Raw genomic sequence first — 19358 nt, forward strand, 5'->3', positions numbered from 1 at the left:
CTTATACCCAAAATATGTCTCTTTGCTCCTCTCCAGGAATTACTCACACCTGCTGCCACAGGTACCCCCTGTACTTCTAATGCGTCCTGTTCTTGTGCCAACCCCCACTGCGGGCTCCTGCCCGCTCCCTTGTGGCTTCTCCCATGAAACCTGTCCGTCTGGTTTGAGCTCAGAGGCACAAAACGACCGGGGTAGCCTCGGGATCTAGCTGAGAGCTGCTTTGGTCTCTGAGCTGCTGCCGCCCGCCCTTTCCCCTCCACGAGTAGAAAGTCTACAGCGAGATAAAGGCTGCACGAGGGGCTCAGGAAGGGGGAGATGGAGACGGTGAAGCGGGGGCTCCTTGCTGGAGGGTGGGGACAGTAACTGTGTCCCCCGCCCTAGGTCCCTGCCTCCTCAAGCCATCTTACTCCCTCCCTCATTAAATTCCGCAAACCAGCTCCCAACCTATTTCACTCCTCTCCCCCGCTGGGCGTTGCTCCTGTTCCTGGAGGTGGGGACTGTACTGGGAATCGCCCGGGTGGAAAACACTGGGCCGTGGCGGGGGGAGGTGGCAACCGCCCCTTCGGGATTAAGTCGCTCGCAGCCCAGGGTGGTGCCGGAAGCCCGCTCGTGTGGCTTGGGAGGGGAAGGTGCTCGTGGGTCCCTGCAAATCGCCGCTTCCCGCGAGACAACGTAAAGTCCTAGGTGGGCACACAGGCACCCCCTTGCATGACCTCAGCCAGTGAGTTGCAGAGTCCGCGCCGCCGACCGCCCTGCAGCAGCTCCTGGTTAAGCCGGTGCGCTCGTCTCCCGCTCTCCTTAGATCGCTTTCAACCACAGCAGCAGGATTGGCGTGTCCCTGGTGGCGCAGCGCTCTCCTCAGCGCTTCCTGCGCTGGGTTCGGTGGCGCAGCGCAGAGACTCGGGTTCTGGCTGTAGGACCAAGTAAGGCACAGATCCGAGGTGGGCTCTCGGGGTCCGAGAGGGGCTCTCCGGGCTGGTGCTCCCTCCCCCCCCCCCGCCGCCCCCTGGCGCACCTGCCCCCCAGGGCGGAGCGGGGCGGGGCACGCTGGCGCGCAGGTCGCCGGCCCGGACGCTGGAGGGGGCTGTGGCTCTCCCGCTGTCCCCGCGGCTCCGGCGGCGCGGCGCTCAAGCTCCCCCCCGCCGCCGAGGGGCCGGCCCAGGCCCGGGGAGGGGCGCGATCGCCTTCACTTCCCGCTCGCCGGCCTCGGGGGCGGCGGGTCCCGCGCGGGCGCAGGGCTGCGGGCGCTCGGCTGGGGCGCGGGGCGGAGACGCAGCCGCCGCCCGCTTTGCGCCGCTCCTCCCCGCGCGAGTGGCACTCGGCCGGGCGTCGAGGCGGCCATGGCGACCCTGAGCCCGCTCCCCACCCACCCCGCCTGCTCCGCCCTCCCCTCCGCCCCGCGCCACCTTTGATGGCTCGGACCTCGGCCGGCCACCGCCAGCCCCGCTCGCGCTCCCGCGCCGCCGCCGCCCGCGGGTATTAATAGCCGAGCGCCCCCGCTGCACGCGCAGCCCGGAGCCGCCGCGCCCTCGGCAGCCAGGGGCTCGGAGCTGCTGAGCCCGGAGGCCCGGAGTGGGAGCCGGAGCCGCCGGCGCCGTGGAGGTAGGAGGCGCGGGGCGAACAATGACCGCGGCGGGGCGGGCGGGCGGCAACTTGTGCGAGTCCGGGCTCTCGGGGCCCACCCGCCGGGGGGGCGCGGGTGGAGGCGGGTTGCGTGCCCGCGGGGTCCTGCCCGGAGGAGGCGGGCGGCGGGTGGGATCGGACCCTCGGCAGCCCCGGCAACAATAGCAGGAGCTCGGGGGCCTCCGGGCTCCGGGTCGCCCTTTGCACCTTTCTCTCACCTCCGCGGACCCGGGCTGCGCGGCTGTGCACGCGGCTCCCCCTCGCCTCCCCCACCCCGCTGTGCCCTTCCCCCCACCCCCCCCCCCTCCCGCTTCCTCCCATCCCACCCGGCACAGTGACAGCGCCGGACGCAGCTTCCGGACCTCGGGCCGCAGTCTTGGCCCCAGAGGCGGATCGCGGGCCGGGGAGGTGGCCACTGGCTCGGGTGCCGCGGCGCTGCCGGGTGCCTGCCGCTCGCCCACGCGCGGCGCGAGCACCCGGGTAGGTGACAAAGAGGAACACACCCTCCGCTTAAGTTAGATTTTGTCTCTCTTTACCGCCTTTACGGAGAGCAAAGTTTTTTTTTTTTTTCTTTCCAGCAAAGGACACAGATTTTTGTGGTGAGCATTTTAAAACAACAACTTCTGATTGTGGTTTTACGATTTAAGTTCCGGAAACTTTAGCTGTGTGATCTGGCCAGACCCTTGAGTGTGTGTGTGTGTGTGTGTGTGTGTGTGTGTGTGTGTGTGTTATTTGAGGAAGGGGGGGGGAATGAGTTCCCCGTCATCGTTCTGGATTTCGTTCCTGGCATTTGGGGCCCCGCTACTCCCGGGATCGGTGCAGGACCCCAGAAAGGAGAGAGGTGAGGCTTACAAAAGAATCGAGGACGCTGCTACCAGGTCAGCTCCCTGAGCTGTGGAGAGATCGCCTCTCATCCGGAGGAGTTTAGCGGTCTCAGCCTGTCTCAGCCTTCTGGAGTACCATGGTGGCCTCTGGCTGTTTCATTTTATTATTGTTGTTAATGCCTTCCCTGTTAGCTTCCCAGGTTTGATTTGCTCCGCCGCCGGCCCTGCCCTGTTTCCCGGATTCCCCCTGAGCCATGACGTTTGTGGACCCCCGGCCCCCCTCACCCGGCGGGCGGTCTTGGGAGAGCCAACCCCCATGGGTTACGTTTAATGTGTTTTGCACGTGGTGACTTTGCCAAACCCATGTCAGAACGTCCTTTAGCATTGTCTCGCTCTTTCATTCAGTCGAAAAAGAAGAGGAGGGGAAAGGCCTTTTTGGTGCTGAGAGCTTTGAGGGAGTTGCCTTAAAAATTGCCCTCGTTGTTCCCATGGGGTGGGCCTTTCTGATATCTCCTAGCTTTGGCTTTCTTCCCTCATTCCACAGCCTTCTGGCTGGGGGTTTACCCCTCCGCCTTTCCAAAGGGTTGGTCTTTTGGTGTGACGGTTTCTGAGGATGGCTTCCTATGTGGGTTCAGCATGCACATGGCTCACTTTATATTCCCGCAGCATCGTTCTGCAGCAAGGCACCAATATTGGAGTTCCTCCAAGCACAACAAAACGTTTGTGTTTTTAGAATGTCTGGCTAATAGATCTGCCTCTGGGTAAAATAAATAGACATTATTGGCCAGTGGCTGGCTCACTGGGCGAAATGTTGGTTGGTAGAGATGCTGAGTTGATGCCTCCCTTACCCCAGGGCTTCCCAGAATCTCTTGTTTCTTTGAGGCGGACAGGAAACTTGAAATAGTTGGGGATGATGTAGTTGTGCCCCATAGGGTCACAGATTCTGTGGCACAACCCTTGTGAGTCGGTGTGTGGTTTTGCGTTAAGGAGTCTGTCCCTAGGGAAATCCTGGAGTTGGGTTTATAATGCCCCTTTTCACATTGATAGTCTCTTCCTGGAATTTGTGTAGGGATTTAATTTCTTGGGTCATAATAGAACAGTGACACTACTCTGTAGCCAAATTTACCAAAAGGAGATTGAAAAATCTATCCTAGACAATTCTCCTCTGGTGGGTTGCATTTAGTTTATGATTATTTTGAGACTAAAAGAAAGCTGGGTGAATGTTTTTGTTTTGTATTTCATTACAGAAACTGTCTGAAGAAAGTTAAGAATTAATACAGGATCAAAGGGGTTCGTTTCTGGGCGCCTGGGTGGCTCAGTCGGTTGGGCGTCCGACTTCAACTCAGGTCACCATCTCGCAGTCTGTGAGTTTGAGCCCCGCGTCGGGCTCTGGGCTGATGGCTCAGAGCCTGGAGCCTGCTTCCAATTCTGTGTTTCCCTCTCTCTTTGCCCCTCCCCCGTTCATGCTCTGTCTCTCTCTGTCTCAAAAATAAACGTTAAAAAAAATTTTTTTTAAAAAAAGGGGTTCGTTTCTTAAAAAGTGGAATTTGTCCTCTAATACTCGATGCACATAGCAGAGCTTAATTCGTTTGGAAAAACGATACAGCTTTTTAAGAAGGGTGCTTGGGATAACGTCCATCGAAAGAGAAAAGCTTTTTCCATCCTGGAAGAGGTTAGAGAACATTGGAGAAAAGGCAAGAGCCCAGTCTTTGTGTGCTGAACACCCTTTAGGAAAGACATTGTGACTTTTCCCGGAGGGTGGGGCAAGTTCTGTGGATTTGTAGGTATTGGGCCAGTGGAACTGGCGTTTGAAACGCACCCTTTATGACTGGCCTTGCTTATTGCAGAGAACTGCCTAAGCTTTTTGAGAAATGCCCTGGCCCCCATAAGAGAAAATGCTACAGAAAAGAGAGGTGCTCCTGTGATCCCCCAGATACGGTTGCCGGCTTGAGTCCTTTCCACTTTGGGTGCACAGGCATTCTAGGTGTTGGCTGGGAGGGGAAGGGGCAGGCTTTTAGGTCCCATGGCTGCCCTCTCCTTTTCTTGGGTACCTTCGATGGAAAGGCCATGCTCTTCAAGCCTGGCTATTGAATGGGAAGCGGGAGGTCAAGTTCTTTTTCTTGCTTTTTAATGGGTAGAGTTTCTGCTACGGCCTCTGTTTTCCTCCAGGTTACTGCGTTAACCATTTCCACATGTCCAGGAAGATCAGAGCCCAAATGTTTCCATTCAAATTACTTGAAATACTGATTTTACCAGTCTTTTTATGCCAAATGCTGCCTTTGTTTTTAATCAAGAAGCCCCCGGAAAATGTTTATTTTAAAGTGGAGAAGCTGGCTTTTTTCGGCTGCCCTAGTCCTGGTTGAAGGCAGTTAAAAAATGTTTTGCCAAGTGGATACTTGAAGCAAAAGTGGGCACTTGATAGATATTAAATATGGTGCTCTAAGCTTTTGATATCTCTGAAATAAGCCAGGGACCATCAAATACAATGTGACTAAAACTGAGTGCATGCCCAGTGCAGGCTAGGCATTGGCAGCTTTCTTATTTTAACATGGGACGCAAATAATAGACAAACTGTAAGATTGGCAAATAAATGATGTGAGAATTCATCATTTACACTGAATTAATTTCATGTGAAAAATTGTCATATTTGTGCATACATTTTCAAACAAAGGAGCCACCAGCCAAACCAGATTGCTTTTAACTCTATTATGCTAATATTTCTTGCCACAAGAGGAACGCCACTCTACACACAGACTTCGGCTTTCCATAAAAGTATCTCATACAGGAAGACTTACAAATCCAGGAATATGGTGATTTTCATTTTTTGTTCTCATCCTGTTAACTCAGGATCTAGTATATGCCTAGCACATAGCAATCCCTTGGTAGATAACTGGCTGTGAATGAATAAACCTAGATTTTCATGTCCTTTACAGTTAGTCTTTAAAGTTTTTAAGGTTGCTGTTCCGGGAATTTGAAGATATGATATTTGATTTTGTTTCCATTTTGTTCGAATTTAACAATTGCAATTAACCTTGAAAGCTGGGTCATATTGTAAAAAGTTACAGTCTCATTAAGAAGAAACTTAGGTCTAAAAGCATGAAGAAGAAAGTAAAACTTCTCTGAAAAGCTAGCTTCTCCAAGAATTTTCCTTCTTCCTTGGCATCTATTTTCTAGAGACTTCATTAGTGAGCATCTGTTTGGTGGTAACCTCCGTTTTTGTGTGCCTTTAAGTATCTTTGTTCTGGAATGATAAACGCCCTGGGTGCGCGATTCCAGATTGTCGTTGTTGTATTAACCAGCTCCCTTCTGGTTCCTTTGTGGCAGCTGCAGTATCAGCCTCTGGGCTGGTTGTTGGTTGTGACTAGTCTGTCTTTTCTGTCCGCTGACTTTTTTTTTTAAGATTATTTATTTATTTTGAGACAGAGAGAGAGCGCGTGCACATGAGCTGGGGAGGGGCAGAGAGAGAGAGAGAGAGAGAGGGAGAGAGAATCCCAAGCAGGCTCCGTCCTGCCAGCACAGAGCCCGACGTGAACTCATAAACTGTGAGATCATGACCTCAGCCTAAATCAAGAGTCAACCGACTGAGCGACCCAGGCGCCCCGGCTGCTTTAAGGTTCCTTGGAGTTCTGCACCTTCACTATGTCTGGGTATAATTTCTTTTCTCCTTGACTTTGATTGCCCCTTCCTCTCCTCCTCCTGCTCCTCCCCGCTCTCCCCTTCTTCTCTTTCTCTACTCCTCCCTCCCAGCTTCTCACCAGTATCTTTCTATCTCCTGGTACCATTTCAAGGTCCGTTCCGCCACCCTTTGTTCCTTCGCCTTTGGCCGCTCTGGCCGTTTGCTTTGGGCTCTGATGCGTGAAGCTGCTGTGCACTCTTGCGAACAAGTCTTTGTGTGGAGATCTGTTTTTAATTCTTTTGCTGGGTCTTATAATAAGTATACGCTTCACTTTATCAGAAGTTACCATCTGTTTTCCCAGGTATTTGCACCATTTTACATTCTCACCGATGACATCTGAGCATTCCAGTTACTGTAATCCTCAGTAACACTGGAAATTCAGTCTTTTTCATTTTAGCCATTCTGGTGGGTGTGTCAGTGTGTCATAGGGATTTCATTCTAGATTTCCCTGATGGCCAGTGGTTGCTTTTCATGTGCTTATTGGCTGTTTGCATATCTTCCTTTGTGTATTAAATCTTTTGTATTTTTAATTATGTTTTTGTCCGATCATTTTATATAGCTTTAGAGTACGATCAACATACAATAAACTGCACATAATGTCATCTTGTCTCATTGTGGGGATTCTTTATATATTCTGGATATGAGTTCTCTGTTAGATCTGTGTGTTGTGAATATTTTCACCAGTCTATTTTTTAACCTTTCTATTTTTTTTTTTTTTTTTTGGGACAGAGAGAGACAGAACATGAACGGGGGAGGGGCAGAGAGAGAGGGAGACACAGAATCGGAAACAGGCTCCAGGCTCTGAGCCATTAGCCCAGAGCCTGACGCGGGGCTCGAACTCACGGACCACGAGATCGTGACCTGGCTGAAGTCGGACGCTTAACCGACTGCGCCACCCAGGCGCCCCAGAACCTTTCTATTTTTTGATGGTATCTCTTGAAAAGCAAAAATTATTGGCAAAGTATTATATACATGGCGTAATTATTGAACTTATCAAAGGCCAGGGAATTTACTCAGTTTTGGAAAAATAACACGTTTTTATGTGTAAGGCTTACTGGTATTGCTCTGTTCAAGTGGTCAGCTTCCATTTTTGAGGGTGAAGGAGCAGTTTTGTTCCTTCCTCCCTAAAACGGAGTTGAAGAGGCTTAAAAATGAAAGAGAAAATACCTGCTTGTTTTGAAAATATGAGGAAACAATTATGTTTGAGATTATGATCAAATAAATCGATTTTTAAAATTCAAACTGGAGTTGTATTTGTTTTTCGGCACACAGAAAGATGATGGGAAAGAAATATTTTTGACAGCGATACGAAAAGGAAGCCTTGGGTAATAGCGAGGTGTAACATTTTATTTAATTTTAATGTTTTAAGGTGTATTTCTGTTGAGAGAGAAAGAGCGTGAGTGAGGGAGCATGCATGAATGGGGCAGAAGGGGAGAACCCCAAGCAGGCATTACACTGTCAGCACAGAGCCCCATGTGGGCCCCATCCCACGAACCATGAGATCATGACCTGAGCTGAAACCAAGGGTTGGATGCTTAACTGACTGAGCCACCTGTCGCCCCAAGATGTAACACGTTAAAAAGAGGTCAGAGCGGCACATGTAGGTAGTTATGAAATGCCTTTAGTTCCCCTTATCTTGGCAGGAATGGTATCTTGCCGTCTGTGTTTTCTCATTTTCTGACCCAAATAATAAGCATTATTAGGGTCGGAAAGTATGTGTTCCTAATTTTTGTTTCTCCTGCCCAGAGAAAGTAAATAAATCTTGGTTGATCCGAACTAAAATGCGTGTGGCGAACACCCTGTGACATTTGACAATACGGGAGGTAGAGGGTGGTATCAGAGGTGGCAGGAGTTGGGAGCGGAGGCACCGGGACCCGATAGACCTGCCCTTCCACGCTGGCCACGTTTGTGATGTGGGGCAAGTTACTGGTGCTCTTTCCCTGGAACTTCAAGGGCATCTTTAAGAGTATTTTCATCTTGGGGCGCCTGGGTGGCTCAGTCGGTTAAGCGGCCGACTTCGGCTCAGGTCATGATCTTGCAGTCCGTGAGTTCGAGCCCCGCATCGGGCTCTGTGCTGACGGCTCGGAGCCTGGAGCCTGCTTCAGATTCTGTGTCTCCCTCTCTCTGACCCTCCCCTGTTCATGCTCTGCCTCTCTCTGTCTCAAAAAAATAAATAAACGTTAAAAAAAATTTTTTTTAAAAAGAGTATTTTCATCTTAAAATGGTACAACGTCTGGCTAACCAAACCATCAAACCCCTTTTGTTGCCTCAAGTAATAATAAGGGGTTCCCACTTGGGTGTCTCAGCTCACAGTGTCATCGGGGACCCAGGTTCTTTCTGTCTGTCCACCCCGCCATCCCCAGCATGTTGCTCTTCGTACTTAGGCTTGCTGCCGAGCAGTTAATCAGACTGTTGCCTCCTAATTAGCTGTTATGACTCATGGCTGCCGCAGCTATATCGTCTCCCACATTTGTTGGCAGGTCAGTAATGGCACAGGCTTCTTCAGGCTCCTTTTGTCATCAGGCCAAACCCTTCCCAGAAGACCCCAACATCTGGGAGGTCTAGGAAGGGGGTTCTGGGGAACGTTTCTGTGCTCTTAAAAAGAGACCCAAAGACTAGACTGAATGTGATGCCTGGAACCACAGCAGCCATATTGTGATTCACCTTGGGATGAAGGCAAGAGGGTGATGGAGCTGAAAGATGGAACCAGAGACTTTTTTTTTTTTTTGAGAGAAAGGGAGGGAGGGAGGGAGAGAAAAGTGTGAGCACACGCCTCAGTGAGGCATAGGGGCAGAGGGAGAGAGAATCTTAAGCAGCCTGCATGCCCTGTATGAGCCTGATGTGGGACTCAGTCTCACGACTGTAAGATCATGACCTGAGCTGAAATCAAGAGTTGGCCACTTAACCCACCGAACCACCCAGATGCCCTGGGACCAGAGTCCTTGTGGGTGTCATTGAGTCATTGATCTTCCTGCCCCTGGAGCTGAGTATACCGAAGAATAGTGAATTTTGTATACTAAATAATACCAACATGGCTTCGTGTGCTAAATGATCATTTTACTTACTTTGTAACTCTGTTACTGCCATCCAAAGCTTCTTGACTGGCACATCAGTTGGAAGACCTTATCTTTCTTTTGCCATGTACCGTTATCTGTGACAAAACATGTTTCTCTTTATTGATTATGTGGAGAGTGACTTCGTGGTCGTATCAAATCTCTGTGAGAGATAAACTCTATTTCGGAACTTTAGGTATTTGATATTGTGTGTAAATCTTGCAGCTAAATCAACATGAATTTTGCCTTTGCTTTTAAGGTGGCCTTGTAGGACATTTGTTTAGAATTGATCATTTGGCAGTTTGGATTACAGGACACGCTTGAGAATAACATTTCCTTAAGAAACAATGATGGCAGCACCAGCCGTTTTTGTCACCCTAGAATGGCATTTCTCTGCACGTACAGTACTGCTTAGGAGATTTGTGAGGACATCATTAATCAGAGATTAATATCTTCCTTTATAATCTTACCAGAGCTTTTGGTTCTCTGGTATCGGGTCTTAGTGGGGGCCAATGTTATTAGTGGAGCAAGCTAGTTGAAAATGTCAGGATTTGGGTAAACCAGAGGTTTACCAAATGGAAAAGTTAGACACAAATATTTGTAAGGAAAAGTTAAATGATTTCATAATACCCTTCATATTAAACAAATAAATTGAATGTGTAAACTATCCAGTTGAGCAAAATGCAGAACAGAGAGCAATAATATTTCTATTTTCGTTTAATTGATTCAACTTTTTTTTTTTTTTAACATTTATTTATTTTTGAGACAGAGAGAGACAGAGCATGAACAGGGGAGGGCCAGAGAAAGAGGGAGACACAGAATCTGAAACAGGCTCCAGGCTCTGAGCTGTCAGCACAGAGCCCGACGTGGGGCTCGAACCCACGGACCGCGAGATCATGACCTGAGCCAAAGTTGGACGCTCAACTGACTGAGCCACCCAGGTGCCCCTAATTGATTCAACTTTTAAAAAGAAATCTGATCAGCCCCTCCACCCTCCCCTTACTATGATGGTGGCCAACTGACCCGGGTAATTTCATTATTCACTGGGCCGTTTTATTTTTACTTTAGTTTATGTAAGGGCCTGTCAAGTCAAGGGATATTTATGAGTATCTTTGTTGAATATACTAGTTACCATTGGTGGCACAAAAATAGGCCTCAGTCCTTACTCTTGGAGTATGACATCCAGGGGCATGAGGGAAAAGTCTAGGTAATTATAATAAAAGGTGAAATATAAGAACCTTGCACAAGGTATAGTAATGGTGGAAGTGTTCAGGACAGTAAGATAGTGGATTCTGATTGGAAGAGGTGGCATTTGAATGGAGCTTTAATTTAAAGAAGCCTGTTTTTGTTGACGTATTTTAGTGGTCACTTTGTAAGTGTGTTTATTGTGACAGGAGTAGAAAAGTACTCACATATAAAACAGAAAGTAAAAATTCCTTGGAATCCTGCCATTTAAAGATCATGAAAATTAAAAAATGGTTGATTTCCATTTAACTTTTGGCAATATTTGGTGTATTTCCGGTATTATCACCTATATGTGCAAATGTCCATTTTTATTAAAAAATTGAGAGAATGATGCATGCACATTGAGAAGCCACTTTTTCCCCCTTAACACTAAGTGTTCTCTACATGGAGCTTTCTTTGAAATGAAAATGATGCCTCTGTGATGTTACTGTTACATGGTTCTACAGAATGTAACTAACATTGCCCTTTAGTGGTCACTTTTTTAAAACTTATTTTTATTTTATTTTGTTTAAAAAAAAATTTTTTTTTTCAACGTTTTTTTATTTATTTTTGGGACAGAGAGAGACAGAGCATGAACGGGGGAGGGGCAGAGAGAGAGGGAGACACAGGATCGGAAACAGGCTCCAGGCTCCGAGCCATCAGCCCAGAGCCTGACGCGGGGCTCAAACTCAGGGACCGCGAGATCGTGACCTGGCTGAAGTCGGACGCTTAACCGACTGCGCCACCCAGGCGCCCCTAACTTATTTTTATTTTTTGAGACAGTGCACGTAGGGGAGGGGTGGGGTGGGGCGGGAGAGAGAGAAAGAATCTTAAGCAGGCCCCATGCTCAGTGCAGAGCCCCTCTTGGGGCTCGCTCCCACCACCCTGGGATCGTGACCTGAGTGGAAATCAAGAGTCGGATTCTGAACTCACTGAGCCACTCAGGTGCCCATATCGGTCATTTTTTTTGTTTGTTTGTTTTGCTTGCAGTGACCATGTGTACATAAATCTATGGTAGGAGGGTCCCTAGGACTCTTTTGTTGCAAGTGACAGATGCCCAGCTTGAGCTGTAGGATGCAGAATAAAGAGGGTATTTCTTAGTTCTCAGCACCAACCTCAGAAAGGGCGGAGGTGGGTCGGTCTCAAGCACAGAGACCCGGGTCCAGAGTCGGCCCCGTGGGCTTTCCCACATAGTGTCCAGACTCTCTGTTTTTTTGGCCGGCATTGCCTTCATGTTTCAGTTACCCTCTCTGCTTGTGTTTTGAGCAGGACAGTTTGGGGATGGGGGTGGGAAAGGGCAGGAAGTCCAGCATCCATGGCTCTTGCCTTAAAATGCAAGCTGTCCTCCAGTCATCCTGACAATTCATCACACCTTAGAGCGTTTTCCGTTCCCGTGGAAGAGGTGCTCAGACTGCTCCCACTATGATGAAGAATCGCCTAGCGGCGCGTGAACCTCCGCCCTCTCCTCCTAGGGAAGGACTCTTGTTTAGGCGACAGGAGGGACCACTCTTGTGTTGGGGGGTGCGTCTAGGGGCGGGGGCACTGGGTGATGTGAGATTGTGCCCAGACAGCATGAGCCTTTCCAGATGGATGGGATTTATGGGCAAAAATAAGAGAGAAGTGAAGAAAAACCTTCCCGGGGTGGGGGTGGAAGGAGACCAGCAGGGACGGGAGTAGCAGAAATGTAAGAGAAGCTTCTGTCCCACCTCCTCCTGGGGCTGTGCGAAGCTCAGAAGTTCACGAGCACATAGATGTTGATGTCTGTGCCCCAGGAGCAGCCGCTCTAACCTAATGATCCCTTGTGAAGAGTGTCATAAGCCGTGTGTCACTCCTTATATATTATCCCCACGAGGCTCTTGCTTGTATCGGAACGCACCTTCTGGGGCGGGGGAAAAAACGGGGGTAGAGCTGGCTCGGGGCAAGTTTATAGCGTAACTGGCCTGTATCTGGAGGTTGAGAAAGGCCCAGAGTAGGGGCCAGGCTGAAATGGGAGGGGTGCCCTACTGCTTTATTTTCTTCTAACTCGAGGAGCATTTTTATCTGCCTACTTTTCTCGATTGTGGGTCGGAAGCACTTCAGTGAAGGTGCTGATTCTTCACGGCCCTCATCAGCCCCCAGCAAAACGTTTCGAAACATCCAAGTCTTGCCTATTTTTCAAATGCCCAAGTAGAGCAGTGCCCGATTCTGAATTCCACTGGCACACACCTTTTGGAACGGTGTACACAGAAGCACGTGGAGACCTTCCAGGGCAAGTGGCAGTGGTGCCCGTGGCCATAACGGATCTTACATGGATGCGTAAGGCCTTCTTCCCCGCTGTGTGAACCCCACTCTTCACCAGAGTTAGCTCCTGGGGTCAGGGGCCGTGGATGCGGCTTCTCTTTTATCTTCCAGGTCCTTACAAAAGAGCCTTTCTTTGACGGATTAATGGAAGTCTTATCACAGGATCATAGGCATCAGGAAAATCACAGCTGATTAAATTCCTAATGTCTTCACCACTTAGGAAGAATAAAACTGATCTTACTTTTCACAAAGATCTGTTGAGCACCTTTCATAAGGTAGGGGCTATGCTTGCATTCACATCAGTGCACAAAACAGACAAAAACCCTTGTCTTCAAGGGAAGCGCATGTATGTTATTTGTCCAAATGGAGGCGTTTTTGATACTGGAAGGAGGTGTGAATTGCATGGGGCACTGGGACAGGAGGGGGCTACGCGGACGGTCACCCTCATGCTCCGAGTGCAGCTCAGAGTGGGCAGCTCGTTTTTCCCAGAGGCCGTCGGATACCTTTGGGACAGTCTGGAGACAGATCCAGCTAATCTGTGGCTTAAGGGGTGAACCTCACCATATACATGCCAGCAGACGTTTATTGAGAACCTGTGTGGTTTTATCTGTGTTTGTCTAAAAGGTCTTTTGCTCCCAGGCAAGAATGTTTATAGGGACATAAGGCAGGGGCCAGGGGACCCTCAGCTATACAGGAAAATAATGAATGATAATTGTTTGAAAGAAGGTAGACTCTTGAGCTACAAATCACAGATTCTAAATAACTTGCTTGTAAAAGTCCTTGTGATCAGCGTTTTTTTGTTTGTGTGTTTGTTTGTTTTTAAATAAAGATTTGGAAATCAAGACGACCCTAGGCCCTGAAGGTGGTTTAAGGAAGGATGTATTTCTTCTTACGGGAAAAAGGAAATGAAATTGCCTCAAAAGAAAAGTATGTGTGCATCTATTTAAAAACATTTTTTTTTTAAATATTTATTTTTGAGAGAGAGAGACAAGAGTGCAAGTGGGGAGGGGCAGTGAGAGAGGGGAACACAGAATCCGAAGCAGGTTCCAGGCTCCAAGCCGTCAGCACAGACTCTGACGTGGGACTTGAACTCACCAGCCGTGAGATCATGACCTGAGCGGAAGTCGGCCACTTAACTGACTGAGCCACCCAGGCGCCCCTATTTTTTTTTTTTTAAATCAAGTTTGAGTAAAAGCGATTTTTCTTCTGTGTACGGTTCTGTGAGTTTTACCACCTGCACCAGTGTGTGCGGCGACCGTGACCCTCACACTCAGGACAGGGACTGTGTCATTCAGCTCAAAAAATTTCCGAGTGTTGCCTCTTTGGACTCACCTTCCTGCTTCTCCAGCCACCGTTGACACTGATCTTTGCTCTGTCACTGTTGTTTGGTCTCTTCCAGAACATCGTATAAATGGAATCACGGACTGTGTAACCCTTTGAGACTTTTCACTCCGCATGCTATCTTTGAGGTCTCTAAGCTGTTGGGAGCATTCAGGATTCTTTCACTTTTGCTGCCGAACTGTATTCCACTGTGCGGACGTATCCGAGTTTGTGTCGCCATTCGGTCGTCGAAGGACTTTCGGGTTGTTTCCAGTTGGGGGCGGTAGTGGCTATAACCATGCAGCTGCTATAAACTTTCACTGTAGGTTTTGATGTGAACACAGTTTTGAATTCCTCTGGGCAAATACCCAGAAGCGGAATCCTCACCAGACCCTGATATTGTCAACACTTTTTATCTTAGCCATTTTAATAGACATGTAGCAGTATGTCAGCACGGTTATGTTTATTTATTTATTTTTTTAAACAAAATATGCCCCAAACACACCTTTAAAAGACCTGGCTAAATGGTTTCCTAGACTCCCTGGCACAGGTTTAATGAACCCTGTTAGCTGCCTATTTTGTGAAGGGGTAGATCAACAAGAATAATTGTGTATCTAAAATCTTAGTCCCGGGGGGCCTGGGTGGCTTGGTAGGTTAAGCATCCGACTCTTGGCTTTCTTTGGCTCAAGTCATGATCTCCCAGTTCGTGAGTTTGAGCTTCATGTAGGGCTCCGCGCTGACAGCTCGGTGCCTGCTTGGGATTCTCTGTCTCTCCCTCCCTCTCTCTCTGCCCCTCCCCCACACTGTCTCTCTAAAAATGAATAAATTAAAAAAAAAAAAAAAAAAAACAACACCTGAGTCCCAGAATGGAACAATGCCAGCAAGAAATAGATGTAAGTTGTCAGTTCTGGTGGTGCTTTTCTCAGAGACCTGATAGGGTATATAGCTTTGATTTCAGTAACTATTTTGAGTGATACTAATTAAAAGATAAAGTTACAGAAGCTCCTGAATGACAGTGTAGATATGGAGAAAAGAACGCAGGCTTGAGGCATGTATTAATTATCTATTGATGCATGACAAATTCCTTTCAAATTGAATGACTTAGACCAGTAGTAAGTATTTATTGTCTTGCATAGTTTCTGCAGATCAGGACTTTGGGAGTGGTTTAGATGGGCAGTTTCTGTCCACGTCTTTGCAGCAAAGATGTCAGCTGGGGCTTTAGGGTCCGCTTCCAAGGACCCCTGTAGGCTCCTTGGGTAGGATGCTTGAGTGACCTCACAGTATGGCAGCTAGCTTCTTTCAGAGTGAGTGACTTATGAGGAGGCCAAGGTACATGCTGCCATGACTTTTATGACGTAGGCTTTTGAAGTCATTAATTGTCACTTCCACAGTAGTTTTTGTCACACAGGCCAGCTGTGATTCAGAGGGAGGGGACTACAGAAAGGTTTGGATGCCAGGAGGTAAGGATCATTGGAAGCTGGCTACCATAGCACGTGAAGGGCCTGTGTTCAAATCCTAGCTCTGCCATTCAGACATTGTGTGGTCTGGAGCAAGTCTTTTAGTTTCTGACTCTCAGTTCCCTGTCATAGTTTAATACCTATTGAGCTATAAATCACAGATTTTAAATAACTTGCTTGTAAAAAGTCTTGGTGATCAGCATTTTTTAGAATTTGGCATTTCTTTTGGGATTTGGAGATAATACAGTTGACCCTTTAACAACACGGGTTTGAACTGTGTGGGTCCACTTACACATAGAGTTTTGTCCATAAATACGGTACTTTAAGTATATTTTCTCTTATGATTTTCTCAGTAACATTTTCTTTTCTCTAGCTTGCTTTATTGTAAGAATACAATACATAACATGACTGACAAAATAGGTGTTAGTTGGCTGTTTATGTCATTGGTAAGTCTTCCAGCCAGCAGTCAGTGATTAGTGGTTAAGTTTTCGGGGAGTCGAAAGTTATACATCGATTTTTGCCTGTGTGGTCGGTACCCCAACCCCCACGTTGTTCAACAGTCAACTGTATATAAAAAGGGACTGCCTGGTGATTTATAAAAAGCTCATGACATCGTAGGTATTATTTGTATTATTAAACTATGAAGCTTTAAATCTTAACTGTGTAGGAGGCAAAGAGAAGAGACTCTTAAATATGGAGAACAAACTGAGGGTTCCTGGCGGGGAGGTGGGTGGGTGGGGTGCACTATATGGGTGATGGACATTGAGGAGGGCACTTGTTGGGATGAGCCCTGAGTATTATATGTAAGTGATGAATTACTAAATTCTACTACTGAAACCATCGTTACTCTGTATGTTAAGTCGCTTGGAGTTAAACAAACAAACACAAAAGTCTTAACCGTGCAGAACATATCAACAAAGACAAACGCATTAGGTAATAAAAACTTTCTTTCAAGAAAAGGTATCGGTCACAGCTCCTTTCACATTTATATTCTACGTATGTTGAAAACTTTTTTCCTTTCCTTTTTTTCCCAGTCATTGTGAAATAGTGAAGACCAAATTCATCATCTAGTCTCGCTCTCTGTTTTGTTTGTAGTGATACCCCCAGTGAGAAATATATTACTAGTGGTCCACCATGTGTGCTGCAAGGACTCGGGGACCTTTGTGATGAGTTTAGGGCTGTCTGGAGAGCAGGTGTCAAGGATCAGCTCGTTACATCTCTGCCTCTTTGTAGAGTTTTTAGAAAATGCTTACTTGTAAAAGTAATTTAAAAATACATAAATCAGCATGCTTTGACTTTATTGGAATAGTCCAGAAAGCTTTCCTGTTCAAAGTGATCATGATGTGGGATAGCCTACCTGTTTCGCTGTCACCGAAAAGAAGGTGACTGAACGAATTCTGGTGTCTTGGCCTCCTTTTCTGTTCCCACCTCCTTTATTTCACCCTCCCCCTGGACTGCCCCTAAATCCAGCCACAGGAGCCCTCCTGTCTCGCACCCTCTCACCTCCACATCTGCTGATTCCTCAGCTTGGAAGGCAAGGGCTCTCTACCCAGTTCTCCCATTAGCGTCTACCCAGTCCCTACCCACTCCCTTTCAGAAGCCTTTCTAAGGCTTAGGTCTCCTCCTAGGGGCTCACCTGGACCTTCTGTCTCTACAGTGTGTTTTTTGTCTTCCCCACTCATTTTATCACTGGAGCACTGATTTTTATTGAGCGCTTCTGAGTCTCAGGCTGAGTCCTAAGTGCTTTAGGTATACAGACTCATTTAACCATCCCAACTGCCCTCATGTTTAATCCCCATTTTATATGAGGAAACTGAAGCACAGAGAGTTAAGTGACTTGCTGGAAGGTCATACAGCTTATTGGCCGAGGAAGAAGCTCAGGAAGTCTTTCCCCACTTGTGGGAGAGCCCCTTCTACTGAAGTATTTTTTTAAAAAAATTTTTACATGTTTATTTTTGAGAGAGAGAGACAGAGAGTGAGTGGGGGAGTGGCAGGAAGAGAGGGAGACACAGAATCTGAAGCAGGCTCCAGGCTCTGAGCTGTCAGCACACAGCCCGATGTGGGGCTTGAACCCATGAACCATGAGATCATGACGTGAGCTGAAGCTGGGCGCTTAACCGACTGAGCCACCCAGGCGCCCCTCTACTGAACTATTTTACACCTCTGCATTCCCAGTGCCTAACAAAGTGCTGGGAACTTGGTAGGCGCTCAATAAATACTTGCTGACGCTTAACTCTTTTAAGAAGCAAATTTTGTGACAGATCATTTCTTATATTTCTTTGTAAAATGTCCCTCTCCTAGCCTTCTGCAGGATGATGGGGTTCTGAGTTTATATCTTATGCTATTCGTCAACATTCTTGTGTCTGGTCACTTACCTCTTTTGTAATTAGACACTTAGTTTGCTACTTAGGGATGAGCACATATATGTAAACTTCTATGTAAGATCGATCTAGTATCTATCTATCTATCTATCTATTTATCTATCCGCGTTTATATATACTTATGTGCATTGAGAAAGGGTTTTTTACTCATGATGTTTTTCTTTGGATAGGACTGACATGAGTGGTTTTTTTTTTTTCCTTTGAACTTTCTGTGCTTTGTAAATTTCCCAGTACTACATTCTTACTGCTTTGATAATTATCCAGTCATGCTATTTAAAATGAGAAAAGTAGGGGCGCCTGGGTGGCGCAGTCGGTTAAGCGTCCGACTTCAGCCAGGTCACGATCTCGCGGTCCTCGCGGTCCGGGAGTTCGAGCCCCGCGTCAGGCTCTGGGCTGATGGCTCGGAGCCTGGAGCCTGTTTCCGATTCTGTGTCTCCCTCTCTCTCTGCCCCTCCCCCGTTCATGCTCTGTCTCTCTCTGTCCCAAAAATAAATAAAAAACGTTGAAAAAAAATTTTTTTAAATGAGAAAAGTAAACTATTTTTCAGAGATGCGAAGAGAGGGAAAGTTTTAAGACTTTTTTTCTGCACCTTAAGCAGAGCCTGCCCACATATGTGAACGTGTGAGGCATGCTTTGGGCATTATACATCTTCCCCTGTTGTATTATTGAAACCATCTCCCTGAATATTGTGTTCTTCCTAGTGCTTCCAAGGCGCATAACAAAGAAATATAGGTGCTCATGACACTTGGGTGAGAGATGGTGATTGACAGGTGTTTCTTTATTTGTGGTGTGGAAGTTCAAGGTTGTCTGAGGTCTGTGGTCCCGGTCATGGCATGCTTTTATTTTGGAGATAGAATAATTCATAAGGATGAACTCAGACTCTAGACTTTGAGAGTCTGAGAACAGTTATAATAATAATCCCAAGGTCACATACATAAATCCCAGAGTCAGCATTACCAGGTCCAAAGTCGGTGGTAAGGTTCAATGCCTCTGGCAGCACAACAGTGACCAGGAACAAGTTGCTTCTTCCAGGCTCAAAGGTAGATTAGCAAGGAATGAAGGGAATAAGAAATTGTCCTTGGGGGTTGATTTCCTTTTATTTAAAAATGGCCATGCTTTGTTGTAGGAAGAAAAACTCTTGAGAAACACAGAGGTTGTTTTGTTTTCTAGTCATGCCAGGCTGTTGGGGTATCACCTACCTGCCTGTTTATCCTGAGGAGTTGACCCATGGAGGTGGTGGGGGGGTGTTTGGGGGTGAGGTGTGGGGTGAGCACTGTTCTAGTTCTCCATCCCCACCCCTCCCCCACTCTCTTCCTTGCCCCCCCCCCCCCCCCCCCCCCCCGATTCAGTGCTGGGGTTGGTCTTCCGTTCTGAAGAGGGAAAGGACAAGAAGAAAAGATTGTCTTCAGGACTAGTAGGGAAACCGCAATAACCTGTCAAATCCATTTCCTGAAAGTTGCTTGAAAGTCTACTGTATGAGCTCTTAGCACACAGGAAACACGTTGTGGCTTCTCCTTGGA

At 47.6% G+C, this 19358-nt stretch overlaps 1 protein-coding gene across 4 annotated transcripts in view; it reads left to right on the forward strand.

The window, feature by feature from the left end:
- The first annotated feature begins 660 nt into the window (after positions 1 to 660).
- The window catches only part of FARP1 (FERM, ARH/RhoGEF and pleckstrin domain protein 1), a 293252-nt gene continuing 274554 nt past the window's right edge, over positions 661 to 19358 (forward strand). Inside the window, exon 1 of one of the 4 annotated variants that reach the window (XM_047851626.1) lies at positions 661 to 684. The gene's annotated coding sequence lies outside the window, so the exon portion shown is untranslated. Of the gene's footprint in view, positions 685 to 743; positions 924 to 1184; positions 1603 to 19358 lie in introns of those variants that run through there. The other 3 variants (XM_047851615.1, XM_047851633.1, XM_047851604.1) reach the window with 3 other exon arrangements.

The sequence above is a fragment of the Prionailurus viverrinus genome, chromosome A1 (genome assembly GCF_022837055.1).
Source record: "Prionailurus viverrinus isolate Anna chromosome A1, UM_Priviv_1.0, whole genome shotgun sequence".
Lineage (NCBI taxonomy): Eukaryota > Metazoa > Chordata > Mammalia > Carnivora > Felidae > Prionailurus > Prionailurus viverrinus.